The sequence below is a fragment of the Ranitomeya imitator genome, chromosome 9, assembly GCF_032444005.1.
Source record: "Ranitomeya imitator isolate aRanImi1 chromosome 9, aRanImi1.pri, whole genome shotgun sequence".
In the NCBI taxonomy this organism is placed as follows: Eukaryota; Metazoa; Chordata; class Amphibia; order Anura; family Dendrobatidae; genus Ranitomeya; species Ranitomeya imitator.
Genome location: NC_091290.1, coordinates 62,877,672 through 62,900,851, shown reverse-complemented (window position 1 = coordinate 62,900,851; position 23,180 = coordinate 62,877,672). Strand labels below are relative to the sequence as shown.

The 23,180-nt window shown below is 42.1% G+C and overlaps 1 protein-coding gene across 2 annotated transcripts in view; it reads right to left on the bottom strand.

The window, feature by feature from the left end:
- The window catches only part of LUZP2 (leucine zipper protein 2), a 1,110,632-nt gene that overhangs the window by 73,473 nt on the left and 1,013,979 nt on the right, over nt 1–23,180 (bottom strand). The gene's annotated exons all lie outside the window — the stretch shown is intronic.

Sequence of the window (23,180 nt, the reverse complement as noted above, 5' to 3'; positions counted from 1 at the left end):
CGTTCGCAACCCAGGATCCACTGTGCAGGAAAGAACCTGCTGCTAAGTAAGGTGGTGAAGTAAATTAATATAAACAAACTCTGTTACTTCACAGAGCCCATAGTAAAGAGAACGCTGTGCCCTGTTTAGCTCACAGGAAACACAGCTACTGAGTAGAGCCGACAGTGGTCATGCAGTCCAAACCAAACACACTGCTCTTCTCCTGTGGAGCTGGAATTCTAATGGCTATTAGCCAGCCCTGAATTCACTCATAAAAAACTCCTCGCCAGAGGTGCCAGCATTCTAGGGGCTTATTTCAGCCGGGTCCATGACTGCATACACAAAAAAACTCCTCGCCGGAGGTGCCAGCATTCTAGGGGCTTATTTCAGCCGGGTCCCTGACCACACACACGACCACACTGCTGGCACTGAGCTCGTACATATTTTATACTAGCGCATGGCCGTGCGATCATGAGAACCTTTTATAGCTGCAGCAACTTCAGGACCTTCCCAGAAGGACCAATGGAAGGCTGCCACAAAACTTGATCAGGTACAGGGCCTTCCTGGAGGACCAATGGAAGTTGCTGCAGTACCTGAGCATGTGACCCTAGACCTCCACTGAGAGATCTTACCCTGGGCATGCTCAGTGTGTGCAAAGCAGGACTTAGTCCCACAAAAGCCTGCTCGCCGCAGACCAGTGCAGGGTGTAATATCAGAGCCTGGAGAGGCAGCAGTAACCCTTTGCACAGTATCAGATTCAATGAGACGCTGGGACCGACGTCTCCGCTGAGCAGGCTCCACTGTGACCGATGCAGAATGGAAGACCGCAGCAGACACGGCTCGAGATTCCCCTTGTCCAGCGGCGGGAACTCGACTCCTAACAAGTGGCTATTCAAATGCGCGACATGGCATCTGCTAAGTATGCCAGCAAATTTTACATTGAAAAAGTCAAATGGAGCTCTTTTCCTTCCAAGCCTTGTCGTGCACTCAGACAGTAGTTTTCCCCCACATATGGGGTTTCGGCGTACTCCTTTCACCCTTGCAAAATGAAAAAATTGGGGTTTAAAGTTACATTTTTGTGAAAAAAAGTTAAATGTTCATTTTTTTTTTTCCAAATTTCAAAAATTCCCATGAAGCACCTGAATGGTTAATAAATTTCCCGAATGTGGTTTTGACCACCCTGAGGGGTTCAGTTTTTTAATTGTGTCGCACTTGGGTATTTTCTGTCATATAGACTCCTCAAAGTCACTTCAAAAATTGTTTTGACATTTGGTTGGAAACATTAGAAATTGCTGGTCAGCTTTTAACATTTAGACCTTCCTAACAAAAAAAATATGTTTCAAAAATTGTGCTGGTGTAAAGTAGGCACGTGGGAAATGTTATTTATGAACTATTGTGTTTGACATAGCTGTCTGATTTAAGGGCATACCAATTAAATTTTGAAAATTGCATCATTTTCAAATTGTTCGCAAATTATCTGTTATTGGAAAAAAATGTTTTACAGGTGATACATATTTCAAAATGTGTGACAAAACCATGTACAATGTTTTTGCATGCATTTTATGCTTAAGAATCACAAAAAACTTGCATTGTTATAAAAGGAGCCCAATCTCTCATACAAGAACTGGAATATATTTTCAGCTGCCTTTGAGGCTGAGATTGGAATACTAGTTGGGAAAGAGAAAAATGGATTACAGATAAAGATCTCTCCTGACTCCAGCCAGACAGTGATACAGTATCACTATGTAGGTGGACACTATGGTTGGCCAGAATGAGGAGCAGGAAAGAGAGATTCCTGAGACAGAATCCAGAGGCAAGTTCCTAATCTCGTCTCATGGTAAACTGTAACCCTGCAGGCAGCACACCACTCACATAGACACATACTGCAAACACATCAATTACACATTAGACACGTAAAGCAATCACTGCTCACATATTGGACACATACAATACACACAACATTTGTGCATTTATATATTAGACACATGCAGCACAAACTCTTCACATTTACACTTGTAACTAGTGTTGAGCGATACCTTCCGATATTTGAAAGTATCGGTATCGGATGGTATCGGCCGATACCGGCAAAATATCGGATCTCGCCGATACCAATACCCGATACCAATACAAGTCAATGGGACACAAATATCGGAATGTATCCTGTATGGTTCCCAGGGTCTGGAGGAGAGGAAACTCTCCTTCAGGCCCTGGGATCCATATTAATGTAAAAAATAAAGAATAAAAATTAAAAATATGGCTATACTCACCCCTCGGACGAACCCTGGCTGTCACCGCTGCAAGCGTCCGCCTCCGTTCCTGAGAATTGCAGAGAGTGAAGGACCTTCGATGACGTAGCGGTCAGGTGACCTGACCGCTCACGTGACCGCTCACCTGACCGCGACGTCATCGAAGGTCCTTCACTCACTACATTCTCAGGAACGGAGGAGGACGCTTGCAGCGGTGACAGCCAGGGTTCGTCCGAGGGGTGAGTATAGCCATATTTTTTATTTTTATTCTTTATTTTTTACATTAATATGGATCCCAGGGCCTGAAGGAGAGTTTCTTCTCCTCTAGACCCTGGGAACCATACGCACCGCACACTCCGATTCCGATTTCCGATATCACAAAAATATCGGAACTCGGTATCGGAATTCCGATACAGCAAATATCGGCCAATACCCGATACTTGCAGTATCGGAATGCTCAACACTACTTGTAACTAGTGTTGAGCGATACCGTCCGATACTTGAAAGTATCGGTATCGGATAGTATCGGCCGATACCCGAAAAGTATCGGATATCGCCGATACCGATATCCGATACCAATACAAGTCAATGGGACACCAAGTATCGGAAGGTATCCTGATGGATCCCAGGGCCTGAAGGAGAGGTAACTCTCCTTCAGGCCCTGGGATCCATATTAATGTGTAAAATAAAGAATTAAAATAAAAAACATTGTTATATTCACCTCTCCGGCGGCCCCTGGAACATCACCGCGAGGAACCGGCGTCAGGCAGGCTTCTTTGTTCAAAATGAGCGCCTTTAGGACCTGCGGAATGACGTCGCGGCTTCTGATTGGTCGCGTGCCGCCCATGTGACCGCCACGCGACCAATCAGAAGCCGCGACGTCATTCCTCAGGTCCTAAAGGCACTCATTTTAAACAAAGAAGCCTGCCGGACGCCGGTGACTCGCGGTGATGTTCCAGGGGCCGCCGGAGAGGTGAATATAACAATATTTTTTATTTTAATTCTTTATTTTACACCTCCGATACCGATACCCGATACCACAAAAATATCGGATCTCGGTATCGGAATTCCGATACCGCAAGTATCGGCCGATACCCGATACTTGCGGTATCGGAATGCTCAACACTACTTGTAACACATACAAGCCGTTCACTTTTCAGGCTTACAAAAAACAGCTTAAGCCGTGTTCACATTTTTGTTAATGAGTTGTGTTTGATTGCTCCATTTTAGGAAAAAAATACTATTTTTACACAAAATGGATCAGTTGCATAACTTATACAGATGGAAGCATAGGAGTATGACTGGTTATTGTGGAATCTACCTGGTTTCCATTTTTATTTCAGTTTTCAGAGCTGAAGATAAAACACAGAATGCCGAATGTTTATTTCTGTTCTAATATAATGTTGTTCTGTTCTCCACATAATGTTCTTTTGTTCTCAAAATATTGGAGCCCACACACACCCTATAACAATCAATATGGCCCATTTGCTTCTGTTTGCTTCAGTTATGCAACATATCCATTTTAGAAATGAATTCCATTTGTCTGGTCCTGAAAGAGAACAGACACATGCATGTCATTTATATATCAGACAAGCAGCATTTAAATAACTAGATAGTGGCCCGATTCTAACGCATTGGGTATTCTAGAATATGTTTGTAGTTTATTTATGAAGTCTTCAGAATAATGCAATTTATGCACAGGATTTGGCTGGCCAATTAGCGAAGCGTGTTTCAAATTCCGTGCCAATTCGCAGGCGGACTGCGCTTGTCGCTGATTGTTTGCGTTCGGCCTGGCATGACCAGTCAGTGAAGCCAGGGCCGGCTCCAGGTTTTTGAGGGCCCCGGGCGAAACAGTCTCAGTGGGCCCCCCTCTTTAACACAGACGACGATTCATGATGCACAGATACAGCAGAGAAATATAGCACAGCTAAATAGCATATAACACAGCCCACGTAGTATATAACAGCTCAGATAGCATATAACAGCCCACGTAGTATATCACACAGCCCACGTAGTATATAGTACAGCCACGTAGTATATAACACAGCCCACATAGTATATAGCACAGCCACGTAGTATATCACACAGCCCACATAGTATATAGCACAGCCACGTAGTATATAACACAGCCCACATAGTATGTAACACAGCCACGTAGTATATAGCAGAGTCGACGTAGTATATCACGCAGCCACGTAGTATATAGCAGAGCCATGTAGTATATAACACAGCCACATAGTATATTGCCCAGCCACGTAGTATATAGCACAACCACATAGTATATAGCACAGCCACGTAATATACAGAACATCCACATAGTATATAACACAGCACATGTAGTATATAGCAGAGCCACATAGTGTATAACACAGCCACGTAGTATATTGCCCAGCCACATAGTAAATAGCACAGCCACATAGTAAATAGCACAGCCCACATAGTATATTGCCCAGCCACGTATTATATAGCACAACCCATGTAGTATATTGCCCAGCCACGTAGTATATAGCACAGCCACGTAGTATATAGCACAGCCACGCAGTATATAACACAGCCCATGTAGTATATAGCACAGCCACGTAGTATATAGCACAGCCATGTAGTATATAGCACAGCCCACATAGTGTATATAGCACAGCCCACGTAGTATATAGCACAGCCCACGTAGTATATAGCACAGGCCATGTAGTAAATAGCACAGACACATAGTATATTGCCCAGCCACGTAGTATATTGCCCAGCCACGTAGTATATTGCTCAACCACGTAGTATATTGCCCAGCCGTGTAGTATATAGCACAGAAATGTAGTATATAGCACAGCCCATGCAGTATCTAACACAGCCCACGTAGTATAAAGCATTGTGGGCACCATATCTCTGTTAAAAAAGAATTAAAATAAAAAATAGTTATGTACTCACCTTCCGTCGGCCCCCGGATCCAGCCGAGGCGTTCACCAATACTCTTCGCGATGCTCCATTCCCAAGAATGTATTGCGGTCTCGCAAGATGATGACGTAGTGGTCTCGCGAGACCGCTACGTCATCATCTCGCGAGACCTCAATGCATGGACTGGTCACCGGAGCGTCACGAGGAGCGGGAAAGGCCTGGCCTGGATCCGGAAGGTGAGTATATAATGATTTTTTATTTTTTTATTATTTTTAACATTAGATCTTTTTACTATTGATGCTGCATAGGCAGCATCAATAGTAAAAAGTTGGTCATACAGGGTTAATAGCAGCGTTAACAGAGTGTGTTACACCGCGGCATAATGCGGTCCGTTAACACTGCCATTAACCCTGTGTGAGCGCTGACTGGAGGGGAGTATGGAGCGGGCACTGACTGCGGGGAGTAAGGAGTGGCCATTTTGCTGCCCATCGCTGATTGGTCATGGCTGTTTTGCCGCGACCAATTACCGACTTGGAATTTCCGTTACAGACAGACAGAAAGACAGACAGACAGAAAGACAGACAAACAGACAGAAAGATAGAAGTGACCCTTAGACAATTATATAGTAGATAATAATAATAATCTTTATTTATATAGCGCCAACATATTCTGCAGCGCTTTACAGTTTAACAGTTTCAAACACAACAGTCATAGGTAACAATGTTAACAATACAATAAATAAAGCAACATAAGACGACCCTGCTCATGAGACCTTACAATCTACAATGAGGTGGGGGAGATACAAAGTACAGGTGTGTATTTACAATGATGGTCCAGCCATCTTCAGGGAGTGGAGGAAAGATAGAAGTAGTGAATGGGAAACACACAAACATAAAATGACTTTGATTAGGGAATGTGATAGGCTGCTCTGAACAAATGTGTTTTGAGGGAGCACCTAAAACTATGCAAATTGTGAATGGTCCTAATATCTTGGGGTAGAGCATTCCAGAGGATTGGCGCAGCACGAGAGAAGTCTTGGAGTCAGGAGTGGGAGGTACGGATTAGTGCAGAGGTTAGTCAAAAGTCATTTGCAGAGCACAGAGGTCAGTTAGGCCGATAGACAGAAATGAGGGAGGAGATGTAAGGGGGTGCTGCACTGTGGAGAGCTTTGTGGCTGAGAACAAGAACTTTGAATTGTATCCTGTAGTGAATGGGCAGCCAGTGTAACGACTGACGAAGAGCAGATGCATCCAAGTAACGATTAGCTAGAGAGAGACAACCCTGGCTGCTGCATTAAGGATAGACTGGAGAGGGGAAAGTCAAGTGAGGGGGAGGCCAATTAATAGAGCATTGCAGTAGTCCAGTCCAGGTGGGAATGGTTCAGGGCGACAGTGAGGGATTTCGTTGTTTCTATAGTGAGAAAAGGGCGGATTCTAGAGATGTTCTTTAAGTGTAAGCATCACGAGTGGACAAGAGATTGTATATGAGATACGAAGGAGAGATCGGAGTCAAACGTAACACCCAGACAGCGCGCCTGCTGCCGGGGAGTTATTATGGTGCCACCCATGGAGAAGGAACCATCAGGTTTAGGGAGGTTAGCAGATGGTGGGAGCAGAAGAAGTTCAGTTTTGGAGAGGTTGAGTTTCAGATAGAGATCGGACATGATGTCGGAGACTGCGGACAGACAGTCACTGGTGTTCTGTAGTATAGCGGGAGTAAGGTCAGGGGATGATGTGTATAGTTGTGTGTCATCGGCATAAAGATGGTACTGAAAGCCAAATCTGCTGATGATCTGTCCAATTGGAGCCGTGTAGAGCGACAAGAGAAGGAGGCCAAGGACTGAGCCCTGAGGTACCCCGATAGTGAGAGGAAGAGGAGACGAAGTGAAGCCAGAGAACAGAACATTGAAGGAGCAGTCAGAAAGATAGGAGGAGAACCAGGAGAGAGCAGTATCCTTAATGCCTAGTGACTGGAGTCTAGAGAGAAGGAGAGGGTGGTCAACAGTGTCGAAAGCTACAGAAAGATCGAGAAGAATGAGCAGAGAGTGGTCACCGTTACATTTTGCTATCAGAAGGTCGTTGGTCACTTTGATGAGTGCAGTTTCTGTCGAGTGTAGGGGCAGAAGCCAGACTATGAAGGGTCTAGGAGGGAGTGAATGGAGAGGTAATGGGCAAGGCAGGAGTAGACTAGGTGCTCCAAGAGTTTAGAGATGAAGGGGAGGTTGGAGACTGGTCTGTAGTTATTTGTGGAGGATGCGTTGAGGGTGGGCTTCTTTAGTAATGGAGTAATGATAGAGTGTTTGAAGGAGGACGGGAAAATGCCTGAGGAGAGTAAGAGATTAAAGATTGTAGATAGGTGAGGAGTGACGACTGGAGAGAGAGACTGGAGGAGATGAGAGAGAATGGGGTCGGCAGTGCATCTGGAGACTTCTTCTTCTGTGATGGGATCAAATGTGGAGAGTGAGCCAGGGAAGATGCAGGGAGTGATGGGAGTCGCTGAACTTGGTGATTGGGAGTGGATTTCCTGATGGATTTTGTCAATTTTCTCTATAAAGTGGGAGGCCAGGTCATCAGCACAAATGTCTGTGATAGCGGCTTGTGCTTTTGGCCTGAGGAGGGAGTGAAAGGTGTCAAAAATTTTCTTGGGATTGTTGGATAGTGAGGAGATCAGGGTGGTGAAGTAGGTCTGTTTGGCAAGGTGAAGGGCAGAGTTATAGGTTTTTAACATAAATTTGAAGTGTATGAAGTCTTCTGGTGTGCGAGTTTTCCTCCATAAGCGTTCAGCACTCCTAGAGCATTGCTGGAGAAATCGGGTTTGCGATGTGAGCCAGGGCTGTTTTACTCTTTGTTTGGAGGTTCTGATGGTGAGGGGAGCTGCTTAGTCCAGGGTGCTTCTAAGAGAGTCATTGTAGTGATGAACCGCCAAATCAGGACAGGAAAAAGAGGAGATTGGGGACGGAGATGAGTGTAAGGAGTCTGAAAGTGTATGAGGGTTAATAGCTTGTAGATTTCTGACTGAATGGAAGGTAGGAGGGTGCTGGGGTGAGAAAGGATTTGTGAGCATGAAGGAGAGAATGTTGTGGTCAGAGAGGAGAAGCAGTGAGTTATTTATGTAGGAGATTGAACACAGCCGGACAAAAGACCAGGTCAAGGGTGTTACCGTCCTTGTGTGTCTCAGAGGTTGAGAGCTGTGATAGGCCGAGAGAAGTGGTTAGTGATAGAAGCTGGGATGCAAATGTAGAAGTTGGGCTGTTTATGAGGATGTTGAAGTTTCCCAGGATAAGGGTTGGTAGTTCTGAGGACATGAAGTGCGGCAGCCAGGCAGATAAATGGTCCAGGAAGTGGATGGGTGAGCCTGGGGGCCAATATATGACCGCTACTCTGAGGGAGAGGGGATGGAAGAGCCTGATGGTGTGGATCTCAAAAGAAGGGAATGAGAGTGATGGAGCTGGGGGGATGACCTGGAAGGTGCATTGTGGGGAGAGGAGTATGCCGACTCCGCCACCAGGTCTGTTTGTGGGTCTCGGAGAATGGGAGAATTGTAGGCCACTATGGGAAATGGCAGCAGGGGAGACAGAGTCAGAATCCTGGATCCAGGTTTCAGTGAGGGCCAATAGATTTAGAGAGTTGTTCAGAAAGTAGTTGTGCAAGAAGGGAAGCTTGATACATACAGACCATGGATGCCAAAGGGCACAATTAAAAGAAGGCGATGAGGGAGTGCAAGTAATACTAATAAGGTTAGAGTGGTTTTGATGTGAGGTAGTGTAGCGGTTGAGGTTGTGGAATGGTGGACCAGGGTTGGGGGAGATGTCTCCCGAAATCAATAGGAGTAGGAAGATAAAAAGCAAGAAGTTTTTGGAATTGTAAGAATTTTTTTGTGCAGTGTGTGGGGGCAAGATGGGCTGAGGTTTTTCAGGAAGGTGAGAAGTGCATGGGAGCTGTACATGGAGAGGGAAGGAAAGAGGAGCTGATGTATGTGAGTCGTGATGAAGGGGGATGGGACGGTGAATGTGGATGTCAAGGGAACATAAGAGGATAGGAATATAGCACATGGATAGAAGGGAGAGCAGAGTGTGGGTTACCTCACTCCTGTCCTGACTAACTGCCATGGAATAGCTGCCCTTTAACTTGATGCTTGTCTAATGTGATGCTTTGCTGAATGCGTGCGACCCCACACATGCATGCACCCCTAAGAATGAATCTAAATGTATAGGTCCCCAGTGCAGTGAGAGGACTGTGGGATTATGGGAGCTGGTTAGTTATAAATTAGGGACAGCTGATCAACATATCCTGGTGTGGATAGATGATCAAAGATGCAGTCCTGATTACATCTCTATACTAAACACCTCTCCTAAACATCTACAGAGACCCCCCTGGAGCTACAACAGTGAGTACTGAAAACCATGTAACTGATGATGAATTCTAGCAAAGGAGTTGAATTACATGAAATTACCATTCAGGGTGCTTGCTGAAACATAGAAAATCATTGCAATATACAAAGACATTCAGGATCCAGGGAGAGCTGGGGATATTCAGTGCATACCATTCAGGGTGCTTGCTGAATAAATAATAAATATTTATATTACTGACAGTACACCCAGCTCACATGTACTACTGACATAGGACCAGCATATGCCTAAGTAATGTCCACTTGCCAATGAAACCCCACTTTTGTCACACCAGCAAACTCTACACTCATCCAATGCCTGCTGAGCCCCTTTTATTTCATTTTTGTCCAGGCCACTGACAGAAGAACCCCTAATACTGGCATTATGGCTGCCTTCGATGACAGTGGGAGTGGAATGCAGTGAATATTCAATTCTCTTAAGTAGCGGCACATGTGACCGCCGGCAGCTGCAGGAAGGCTTCGGCTGATATTGTGCGCCCTACTGAAGGGCAATGAATACTCTCTGCTCTGCGCGCAGACAGTCCTTGCTTACAGAGCAGAGAGTGTTTTGGCGACTGCCCTTCAGATTGCAAACAGCGCATGATATCCCTGCCATGCGCTGCTTACAGGGATAAAGCAGCTGCTGGCATCGGAACAAGATGCTGCGAGAGAGCGCCAGGAAGGTAAGTGTAATGGTTTGGTTTTTAATGTTTTTTAATGTTTTAATGTTTTTAATGTTTTGGTTATGCATACCAGGATGGGGTGAAGCCAATCATACTAGGATAAGGATGGGGTCATGCATGCCAAGACTGGTAGGGGGGCCAATCATACCATGTTAAGGATGGGGCCCTTCATACCAGGATAGGGATGGGGCAATACATATTAGGACGAGATAGGGACTCTGCATACCAGGATAGGGATGAGGGGAACCATTCCTACCAGGATAGGGATGAGGGGGCCATGCCTACCAGGCTAGAGATAAGGGGGACATGCATACAAGGCTATGGATGAGGAGCCATGCATACCAGCATAGGGATGAAGGGACCATGCATAGCAGGATAAGAATGAGGGGGCCATGTATATCAGGATGGGATGAGGGAGCCATGTGTATCAGGATGGGGATGAGGGGACCATATTTACCAAGATAGGGGATATTAACGGAATTGACTACATTTTTTGCATCAATATTTTTTTTTTTCAAATTTCCTCTTCAAAAACCTAGGTGCGTCTTATAGTCCAAAAAATATGGTAATCAGTTTTATAGGCTGACAGGGAACAGGAGCCAGGCAACATGGTGATGGTTTGGAGGGCACAGGTTACTCTGCTTGTTATGTGATATGAAGAGATCAATATACAAAATATGTGTCATTCATAGGTGAAAGTTACCCCTCTGGTATGACTTCAAGTACTAGGTGTAAGGCTATGTTTCACAACAAGCTTTGGTGAGATTTTGATGTTGCAGATATGCAACTTAAAATTAACTCACCAATAACACATCATGAGAATGTAGCCTAAAAGCAGTGACTATAATATGATATTTCAAGCTATTTTCTATTTCTCTTAATGTCAACTTATTGAGGTGAATCTAGGATTACGTTATGGTCTACTGGAAATGAAGAAAACAAGCGATGAGTGTACAGATCAATCACATGGAGCACAATCTTCATATTTATCTCTGGCATTTCATTGCTCCTTACAAACCTTAAGAGAGGAAGAAGATTGAGGGATTGTGAGATGTAATGTCTGAGAAGGTCACAGAGCTTTACCTCGAGTTTATAGTGTTTTCCTGATGGATTTAAGAAAAGGTCAAACAATCTAGACTTGGTTTGAACACACTGATGGCTGCATGAGGTTAGGAGTGTCAGTATGGTTTACTTCTTGCTTGTTTTTAATATTTTTATACTTCTTTGCTGCAGTTAATACATTTTCTTGACTTTCTGTGGCCCTATCTTATCTGCTGTTTCTTTGTTCATCATATTCTTTCTCAGTAGATAAAACCATTTTTGTGTTTGCCCTTTTGGGAGATTTAGTCTAATCATGTCACATTATCTGGACCTTATCGAACTCTTATGTCATGGAAGGAATTTGAAAGAGAAAAGTAGTTGTAAAGGCTGAAAATCTTTGTATATGGAGGGACATTCATTCCACTGCAGAGCATTTAACATATTGAATACTACTGTATAATGCTAGCTATGAAAATATATATATTAAAAATGTCTGCAATAGGTAAGACCCCATACATATTATACATCAGATCTTGCCAAATTTTGTGGGACTAAGCAATCGTCTAATGCGTAAAGCTGTCAATGTCAGTATCTTTCTCCGATAGATGATGTTGGTAAAGGAAAGGATTGTAACTACACACTGTCCCCATCTAAAACATATAAAGGCTTGACCCAGCTTTACCTTGGTCGAGCAAAACACATAAAGTTACATGTGCATGGAGGGAAGGGAGAAGTTGCTATTTAAAGGGAATCTATCAGCAGGATTGACCCTCCTAAGCCTATGGGCATGTAGCTCCTATGGGCATGTAGGTCTTAGAAAATTGAATAAAATGATGCCTTAATTATTGCGATCCAGTGACTTCTTCCAGAGAAATCCATATTTTTCTTAATATGTAAATGAGCTGTTAAGATGTAGGGGCCAGACATAAATCTCTCTGAGAATCTGCCTCCTGGGCCTTTTTAAAATGAAGTGGGTGTTACCAGTGTGAGACATGTAGATCAGGAGAGCAGACCATCAGTCATTACATGTCTCACACTGGTATTGCCCTTTTCTTGTTTAAAATAAGCTCTGGGGGCAGATTCTCAGGGTGATCTGTGTCCCACCCATAGAGCATAGCAGCTCATTTACATTTTATGAAAAATTAGGATTTATCTGGAATAAGACATCAGATTTTGGATATTAAGGTGTCACTTTTGTTCAGCTTCTTATGACCTACATGCCCATATGGATGACTTGGGAGGGTTGATTCTACGGACAGATTCCCTTTAAGGCATATGGGCACGTTTTTTCCAAAGTAAATAAAAACAGCATCTCTTCAGTACTTTCCCCCTCTCATAAGTCTCTAGTTGAAAAACTAAAATTTACAGCATTACCTGTAAGCTTCAGACTTTTATAACATATTGGGAGCAGTAGTTTTGGTAGCTGAAGAGCCTCATAGAATAAAATAATAAAATCAAGGCTATTAATTCCTTCTCCTTAAGAGTGGCTGCAATAAAATCACATCTCAGACAAGTCAGTTGATCAGAAATGTGAAATTTTAATGTTTTTTTTTACAGCATACAAAGCAGTCATTTACTTTCACATGTAATACATAAGAATGTTGTCTGCAGACCAGAGGCCAGACTCTAGATCTACATTTAATAGAAAATATGTACAAATGTTACAGAATATAAACAGTTATATACATACGTTATATACAGATATGCACACATTTACAGAATACCACATTCATAGCTCATTACTTTAAGTTACACTTTGCTACATACTGAAGTCAGATTTATCACAAGAGTTTTGCTTGAATTTAGTTAATCTAATAGTATGGGCTTCACTAAAGCTGTAAACCAGACACTGTGCATTACCTGGGTGTGATCAGCACCATATACAAGTCGCTTTTGTGCAATTTAATACTATGCAATCACCCCCTCCATGTATTAGTAGGCTGTGAGTGGTTGTCTTATCAATATTTTGCACCTATCTTGCCGCCATTTTTACTACATGGATTTTCTGTATCCAGATTGTGCATTACTTCTGAGACCTGGACAGATAATCACTGCTGACTCCTTTTTGCTGCATTCTTGAATTTTTTGGAGGATTTTTAGTCCTCTTTTTGTTGCTTTACTTCTAAGTTTAGCGTTAGGACTCGTAAGGGTGAGAACCCTTGGCGTGGGTTGCGAGCTTACATATCTTGGCAAAAATACTGACCAATAATTCATATATTATGCATATATATTAATGTTTTCACTTCACTTTTCAGGGTGCAGACAAGCCCAGTATTTTTGGCCTTGTAAACTAGGGTGCCTCCTTCCATTTGGTTAATTAATATAGTGCTGGACAGCCGGCCTGATCTAATAGTATGGGCATCACTAACAGGCTGTAAGCCAGACAGACACTGTGCATTACCTGTGGGTGACCAGTCACTTTTGTGCAATTCTAATAGTAAGCAATCACCCCCTCCACGAATTGGAAGGTTGTGAGTTGTTGTCTCATCAGCATTTTGTACCTGTGCTGCCGCAATCTTTACTACATGGGTTTGCTGCAGCCTGATAGAACGCCCACAGTCCCAATCATTTTACAGTTTTAGTCAAAATATAGATGACTGCCTGATGACGGTACTGATCTACTGCCTTAGGGCTCATGGAAACGACCATATTTACGGCCCCAGTTCAATCTGACAAACCAACAGATCACACTTGGACCAATGTTATTCTATGGGGCTGGTCCAAATTTTTATTTGGACCTAGCCTTTCTGAGGAAAAAAATCGCAGTATGCATGACTTGCATTTGTAAATCAGATCTTACTCAGCCATACAAGTCAAAGAAAAATATGGTTGTTCAGCTCACCTTTTAGTGTGCAGGTAAAAATCTCAAAGCAGAAAGTCCAGGAAGAGACCAGTAAGATTGTGATTTATGTAAAGTCTCTTTTATAGGGTGCACCACTCAACAAGTTCAAATAAAGGATCAGGGCGCATGTTAGATATGGCCCTGATCGAAATGCTTCAAATTCGTCTAAAGTTTCCTGGCACTCCTTACAAACAAATGTGGGTGATTTGACTCACTTTTCCTTCTGTGCCATTTAGAGGGTTAACAGGCCAGCCGGGATTGGGTGGGGGGGGCTCTCCGAACAGAGAAATTTGCTAGATTCTAATGTTACATACCACATCTCACATTGGGCTCAACAAAACATCTGATTTCATCTTGTACTATTAATTAGGTGATCAAGGAGTTGGATTTTGCTTTCTCTTGTTTTTTTGTATATAACGTATATACTAGAGTATAAACCGAGTTTTTCAGCACATTTTTTGAGCTGAAAATGCCCCCCTTATACTCGAGTGAAGGTCCAGAATATGTTGGGGGAGCGGAAGCAGCAGATCAGAGGGTCACAGGAGGCAGTAGCCTGTTGCTCCAGCTAAAGCCTGTGCCCGCTGCTAAAGAGAAATAAATATGCACTGCGCTGGCAGTCAATATTCATTTCTCTGTAATAGTACACACAGTGTCAGCCACTGAAGAGTGGAGTGTCAGCCCTTGGGAGTGGAGAGAGGTGAATATTCATTTCTCTTAAGTAGCGGGCACACGTGACTGCCCGGCAGCTGACACTGTGTGCTCTACTAAATAGCAATAAATTCTCACTGCCCCCTACGCACATAGATACGGCGTGGAGAGCAGTTAGTATTCCTTCAGCCGTGCTCTGCTTGTGAGCAACGCATGATGTCCCTGCCATGCGCTGCTTACAAGCATAACGCGGCTGCATGCAATAGAACAAGGGAGCAGCAGGAAGGTAAGTATGCTAGGGAGCGCAGGAAGGCAAGTATAATGATTTTTTTATGTTTTTAATAGGGGTAGTCATACAAGGATAGGGCTGAGGAGCCATGCATACAAGGATAGGGATGAGGAGCGATGCATACCAGGATATGGATGAGACGACAATGCATACCCGGCTTTTACTTGAGTCATTAAGTTATAACAGTTTTTTTGTGGTGAAATTAGTTGCCTCGGCTTATACTCGAGATGGCTTATACAGTTTTGTGTTTCATTTGTATATTCATTTGTGTGTTTTTGTCATTGGTTTTAGAATTACACACTTGCGCAGGCTAATTAATCAGCCAGGTTGGGATTCCATATAGGTGTGTAGTCTAGGATAAGCATTCAGGCATAGACTAAGGACCGTGCAGGACAGAAACGTGTTGCTTGATTTATTTTCTTTTGTATCCTTTCATGCCTCATAGAGTACTGTGTGAATTTTCCAGGCTTTATATTTCATGGATGAAACAAGTGCTAATCTCTTCTTGGGCTTTATGGAAGTCAGTGAGTTCATGGAAAAAAAATGGACCTTACTCGGATGACGTCACGGATTGACAGAATGGAGAAGATGGAGAATTTTTTCCCACCTTCTACTCATCTGAGTAAATTGTATCACACTATGATCAAACTCTGATTAAATGCTGATCAGAGTGGGATTAGCATAATCTACCAATTATCCCTGATGAGAGTATATATGTGACCCTAGCCTAAGATGGACCTTATATTTTTACTTTCACAATAACAATAAAAAACACAATACAATTATTCGGGTTGCATTATGGACCCTGGATGTTCTTCACTACCAGAGCAAATCTTTCAACTTTACTAAGTGATCTACTCTATATGACATGGATCCCTTTTGCACAAGGAGCAGCAACCTGTGTCCCTTGTGTTACACTTTGTTTAAAAGCTTTTATGACTATTGTGTCAGTCATTTGGCCACCACTGGGCATATTTGTTCCTATTGGAAATATGTTACCTGGATCTACTTATATTTCATGTTTCTTTTTATTCATAGTGAAATCTTTAAATAAACCTCCAAAATCGATAAGCCTACAGCAAGATATTTGAATGTATCATTCCCCTCACATGCCCAACAGACAAGATATAAAAGACTATGTGCACCTATATAAGAAGATTTGCATTTCTCTAAAAATAGCCCTGTAGGTTTATTTTTTTTTTATCAGATGATGATGGTGATTGAAAAAGTACAGGAATACAGTAAAATTCACTGAAAGAGAGTGGAAGTTTACATGAGAGCATCCCCTCCAATGTAAGGTTATAATCGCTGTCACAGGGCAGAGTTCAAGAGTGCTAATTAGTGATGAGCGAATATACTCATTGCTCGAGATTTCTCGAGCATGCTCATGGGTCCTCCGAGTATTTTTTAGTGCTCAGAGATTTAGTTTTCATCACCACAGCTGAATGATTTACATCTGTTAGCCAGCATAAGTACATGTGGGGATTCCCTAGCAACCTGGCAACCCTCACATATACTTATGCTGGTTAACAGATGTAAATCATTCAGCTGTGGCAAGAAAAACGAAATCTCCGAGCACTAAAAAATACTCGGAGGACCCCCGAGCATGCTCGAGAAATCTCGAGTAAAGAATATATTCGCTCATCACTAGTGCTAATCATGGCTTTCACAGTCTTTTGGAAAGGAATTGCAGGCAGTGCTTCAGGAGGAAACATCATAAGTAAGTGACTCTCGTGAAATCACTGTTGGAATGTGGGCTTGCTATCATATTATGTAGTGGCTTGAAAACCCAAACTTTACTTTTAAGCCTTTGATAATAAGTCTCCCTACAGCTTGCCATGGGGGGATAACACACAAAAATGGCATCAGTGGATGTAGTGGTTACTGTCTGTGGCCAGTAATTGGCTGCTGTTATAACATGTCTCTGTGGGAAGACATTATTTCTATTGCAATATGTAGGAGACCACCTGTAGAGTGGGACCCAGTTGAATTAAAATGGAGAAGGATAAGGATCTATTGAGGTTGGTATTTAATATTTTTATTTGGTATACCATCGTGAGCTGTCTAAAAAAATGTTTTCCCTTAAGCTCCTTAAGTTGCTTTATGTCTATCTAATGTGCATGAGTGGGGAGTGAGGTTGTAGTCTCATATTACAAATATGCCGGTAACGACAAAGAAATTTGAAGCAAACAACCATAAAGTATATAAAAAATATATTAAACAAAACTAGCTTAAACAGTCTCTTAGGTCACGGATAAGTGGAACTTACCCATGTTCCTGTCCATAGGGATACCCATGCGCCTCTACGCGCGTTTCACAACAGCTTCCTCAGGGGGCGATCACTTCGCCCCCTGAGGAAGCTGTTGTGAAACGCGCGTAGGGGCGCGTGGGTATCCCTATGGACAGGAACATGGGTAAGTTCCACTAATGGTCTCGGGTCGCTCTGGGTAAATTCTACTATATAGCCACTGGGCTGTTTAATATGGAGGGATCCATTTATCCGTGACCTAAGAGACTGTTTAAGCTAGTTTTGTGACTATATGCACTGGGTATATTATAGTTTTTGATACATTGTGTGAACCATACATGGAATAGTGGTCTTATGTTCTTGTCCTGGGGGTGCCATCACTCAAGGTGCACCATTAACCTCTTATTTTTGCTCTGTTTGGAATACTGCTTAAATATGTAGTTTTATATGATGGAATTTAATAAATTTAATATATTTTTTATATGCTTTATGGTTGTTTGCTTCAAATTTCTTTGTCGTTTCGATAGCTTAGGAGCTCCAGAAGATACCATTTATCTTTGTCCCGGGCACTTGTTTCTGGGCCTGATGTGTGGTATCACATTATGATATCTGTATTTGAGATATTGTTTCTCTAAATATGCCAGTAAGTAGAAATGAGCTGATATTTTGAAAATAGAATCTGAGGACTTCTCAGAATTTTCACAAAAAATGTGATTTGCGGGTAATAAATTCACTCCAATCTCAAGTACCAGTAAGCTTGTAAATGCATGGAAAATACATGTGCGGGAAAACCAAGAGTGAGAACTATGCTAAACATAAGAGCTCACACTTTACAGAAGAGAGATATAGAAGACCCCGCTGATCATAAGAGCTTACACTTTACAGGAGAAAGTGCAGAGAGAAAGAAAGAGGAAGCGAGAGAGATGACCTTGTCGACCATAAGAACTTACGCTCTACAGGAGACAGAGAAGCGGGAGAGAGAGAGAAAGAGAGATAGGATCTCGCTGACTACAGGAGCTTGCACTTTACATGAGAGAAAGAGGACTTCACTGACTATAAGAGCTTATGCAGGAGAGAGAGAAGACCCTGCTGTCCATAAGACCTTACATGATACAGGAGAAGCAGAGAGGAGAGGGAGAGAGAGAAGATTCCACTGACCATAAGAGTTCACAATCTACAGAAGAGAGAGATACTTACCCAGTGACTATGACGTTGAAAAATGACTCTGCTGTATTAACTGTTCTCCATTGAAAGCCACTGATCTTTGGTGGCCTAGGTATTGACCGCCATTATACAAGGTATGATAATCCATAAGATGTAATAGCTGCAGGACATCATGGGGCAATAACGTTAGCCCGCTCTCTGATGCTTTAGCAATGTGTAAAATGGTTTTCAGCATTTTTTTTCTGTGAAAATCATGAATTTAATCTCAGTGTTCTATTTCAGGAAATTTGACTCAAAACCAATCCTCCACAGACTGATTCGCTCATCTCTACAGTTAGCTATAAATTGCTGTTCTCCTATCCCTAAAGAACGACAGCATGAAATTGATCTTTTATAACATTACTAAAACTTGTATAAAGTTCTGCCTGTGCAAGTTCATATAGTCCACAAGAACGAGGCATACATTGCCTGAACTTGGCCCAAATATCAGTATCATGACGTGTCTTTGTACTATGTAGCCCAGTGACATAACACAAAACCCTCAAGTCCAATGTCTGCTAGCTAATTTCTAGAAAAAAGAAATTACATTTTGAGCACACGGAAGGAAATTTCAGAAAATGTTGACAAAAACTGTTAAAGGAAAACTGACCGTTGATAGATGGTGTACTTTTTAATAGCTGCTGGGGACTGAGCCTTGCGGGTGACTAGTCGTGCAGGCAAATCCCCGGCGGCTTGGCCCGCCAGCTGACAGTGACTGACAAGCCTTTGCTACACAACGCCTTAATATAAAATAATACAATGATAATCAAACTTTTCCCTTACATAAACTGAATATTTCAACATGTTCCTGAAATCTAGTGCTATAGTTTAGTGCTACCATTCTTCCTGCACCTTTAGATACACAAGCCAGCCTGCTAAGTGTGCACACATTTCATGAATTGCATCATCAGCTATATCAGTAATTATTAATAAAAAGTTTTCTGTAGATCACACAGAAACTACACTACAGTTCCGATGAACATTTGCACTTGAGTACGAACATTTTTATTTAAATATAACACAGGCAATTAGTAAAAAATTCAGACAACTCAGGAGGTACCTAAAAACGGGAGTCCTGCCTCAACATTTACACTGTACAATAAGTTCCGTAAATGAAGAAACAGAAAATGAAATATACAAGTAATATGTACAGGTTCCTTGTAACATATGAATCTTATATACATAACATGATGTACACAGTACATCACTTCACATACAGGGTCATCTAAATACAAATTACATCATATAAAAAATGGGATTTAGTTATTCAAAATCATCTCATTTATGTGCTTGATACAGTCATATCCATTTCAATATTGTTTTTGATACATAATAAGCATTAAGACGTTATTCCATTGTTTCTGGCTCTTATGTGTCTGTTAGAAATGCGATATTGCTCAGAATAATATCAGTCAGCAACAGGGACAATTACCTGCCACATTTCTCTATATTATAGATTATTACAAAAACAATTGTTTTAATTTCAACCTCTCTTATTTGGTGTCCTCCCCCCAAAAATCTCTAAAATCTAATTAAACTCTTTTTTTTATTTTAAATTGTAGGTTCACTTTAAATAATTACTTTCAATAAACTGGTGACACATCCTTTATATACAGTAATAATGTAAGTGGGTCTGGAGCTCCCCACCATCTATAAAATCAAGAAGGCTTCACGGAGCTCTCCTTATAACAGCAGTCTGGGATTGTGGCGATCTCACTGTCCAACTGGAACACCACTGTGATCAGAAACATCTCTTGTAATAAAAATCTGGTAGTGTCGTTTGAAGTATCCCCTATTGGGGTACGATCACACATGGCATATTTTTTTCAAGAAATGTGGTAGTCCAAAGATGTAAATGGGATGTGTAATAATTTTTATAATCCATGCACATGTTGCAGAAGCAACCACATTTACTGTAGAATTGTGTAGTACAGATGAGTGGATATTTTGAAAATTGAATTTTCTGACTGCGCCAAATTTTTACCAAATAAATTTGCGCTAATCTGAAAGCTGGAAAGCTTGTAATTGCTCAAAAAATATATGTGGGGGAGAGGAGAAAGGAAGAACTCTACTAGAAATAAGATCTTATACTTTACAAACGAGAAAGACGTAAGAGCTTACATTTTACAGGTGAGAAAACGATAGAGAGGACCTCACTGACCATAAGCACTTACACTCTACCAGAGGGAGAGAGAATCCTATTGACCATTACATTTTACACTCTATAGAAGAAAGAGATGACCCCGCTGATCATAAGAGCTTACAATCTAAAGGAGAGAGAGCAAGAGAGGACATGGCTGACCATTCACTCTACATGAGAGAGAAGGAATCCCACTGACCAAAAGAGTTTACACTCTACAGGAGAGATACGATCTCGCTGACCATAAGAGCTTACACTCTACAGGAGAGAGAGGACCCCACTGACCATAAGAGCTTACACTCTACAGAAGAGAGAGGACCTCACTGACCATAAGAGCTTACACTCTACAGGAGAGTGAGGGAATCCCACTGATCATAAGAGTTTACGCTCTGCAGGAGAAAGAAAGAGATGACCCTACTGATCATAAAAGCTTACACTCTACAGGAGAGAGAGGGAATCCCACTGACCATAATAGCTAACACTCTACAGTAGAGATAGGACCTCACTGACCATAAGAGCTTACACTCTACAGGAGAGAGAGGACCTCACTAACCATAAGAGTTTACACTCTACAGGAGAGAGAGGACCTCACTAACCATAAGAGTTTACACTCTACAGGAGAGAGAGGACCTCACTAACCATAAGAGCTTACACTCTACAGGAGAGAGAGGACCTCACTAACCATAAGAGTTTACACTCTACAGGAGAGATAGGACCTCACTGATCATAAGAGTTTACACTCTACAGGAGAAAGAAAGAGAGGACCCCACTGATCATAAAAGCTTACACTCTACAGGAGAGAGAGGGAATCCCACTGACCATAATAGCTAACACTCTACAGTAGAGATAGGACCTCACTGACCATAAGAGCTTACATTCTACAGGAGTGAGAGGGAATCCCACTGATCATACGAGTTTACACTCTACAGGAGAAAGAAAGAGAGGACCCCACTGATCATAAAAGCTTACACTCTACAGGAGAGAGAGGGAATCCCACTGACCATGAGAGCTTACACTCTACAGGAGAGATAGGACCGCACTGATCATAAAAGCTTACACTTTACAGGAAAGAGGGAATCCCACTGACCATGAGAGTTTATACTCTACAGGAGAGATAGGACCTCACTGACCATAAGAGCTTACACTCTACAGGAGTGAGAGGACCCCACTGACCATAACAGCTTACACTCTACAGGAGAGAAAGGACCCCACTGACCATAAGAGCTTACACTCTACAGGAGAGAGAGGACCCCACTGACCATAAGAGCTTACACTCTACAGGAGAGATGGGACCTCACTGACCATAAGAGCTTACACTCTACAGAAGAGAGAGGGAATCCCACTGATCATAAGAATTTACACTCTACAGGACAAAGAAAGAGAGGACCCCACTGATCATAAAAGCTTACACTCTACAGGAGAGAGAGGGAATCCCACTGACCATAAGAGCTTACACTCTACAGGAGAGAGAGGGAATCCCACTGATCATAAGAATTTACACTCTACAGGACAAAGAAAGAGAGGACCCCACTGATCATAAAAGCTTACACTCTACAGGAGAGAGAGGGAATCCCACTGACCATAAGAGCTTACACTCTACAGGAGAGAGAGGGAATCCCACTGACCATAAGAGCTTACACTCTACAGGAGAGAAAGGACCTCACTGACCATAAGAGCTTACATTCTAAAGGAGAGAGCGGGAATCCCACTGACCATAAGAGCTTACACTCTACAGGAGAGATAGTACCCCACTGATCATAAAAGCTTACACTCTACAGGAGAGAGAGGGAATCCCACTGACCATAAGAGTTTATCCTCTACAGGAGATAGAAAGAGAGGACCCTGGTAACCATAAAAGCTTACACTCTACATAAGATAGAAAATTGCCAAGTGACTCTGGAGATGGAAAACGAGTTTGCCATACAAACAATGCTCTTCTTGTAACCACTAATCTGTGATGGCGCCAGGTACTGACCACCACTGTGCAAGGTATGATAATCGACTAGATTATCCTTTATAGGGTGGCTTGCAAGGCAATGCAAAATGATGCTAACCTGCTCTCTGATGCTTCAGCAGTGTGGGAAATGGTGCTGGGCAACTTTTTTTGTGAACCACAACTTTCAACGTGCTCAAATTTACATGAAATCAGCAAATTTTAGGAAATTTGATTTAAAATGAATCCTCCAAGGATCGATCCTCTCATCTCTAGTTAATTAATGTCTTGATTTCTATAACTGCAATATGGTTGTATTGTCTGGAACACTATAACTGCCTTCTAGTTTTGTTGTCCTGACCTCCACATATAATATCAGTATAAATATGGATGTGTAGTCTATTAGAGACAAAATAATTACATTTATCTGTTTCCCAAAATGCAAATCACTACAATCTCTCGACTTGAAATAAAATCTCTACCTCTTTAATCCGAAATCTCAACCACATACCCAGACTGTTGTGCCTTAACTACTGGATTTTTTATTTTAAAACAGACCAGAAGAAAATGCACAAAGAGACAAAAAAAATAACCTTTTAAAAATAATAAGATCATTAAAAATTGATTATATTAAGATTTACCAAATCTTTAATAAA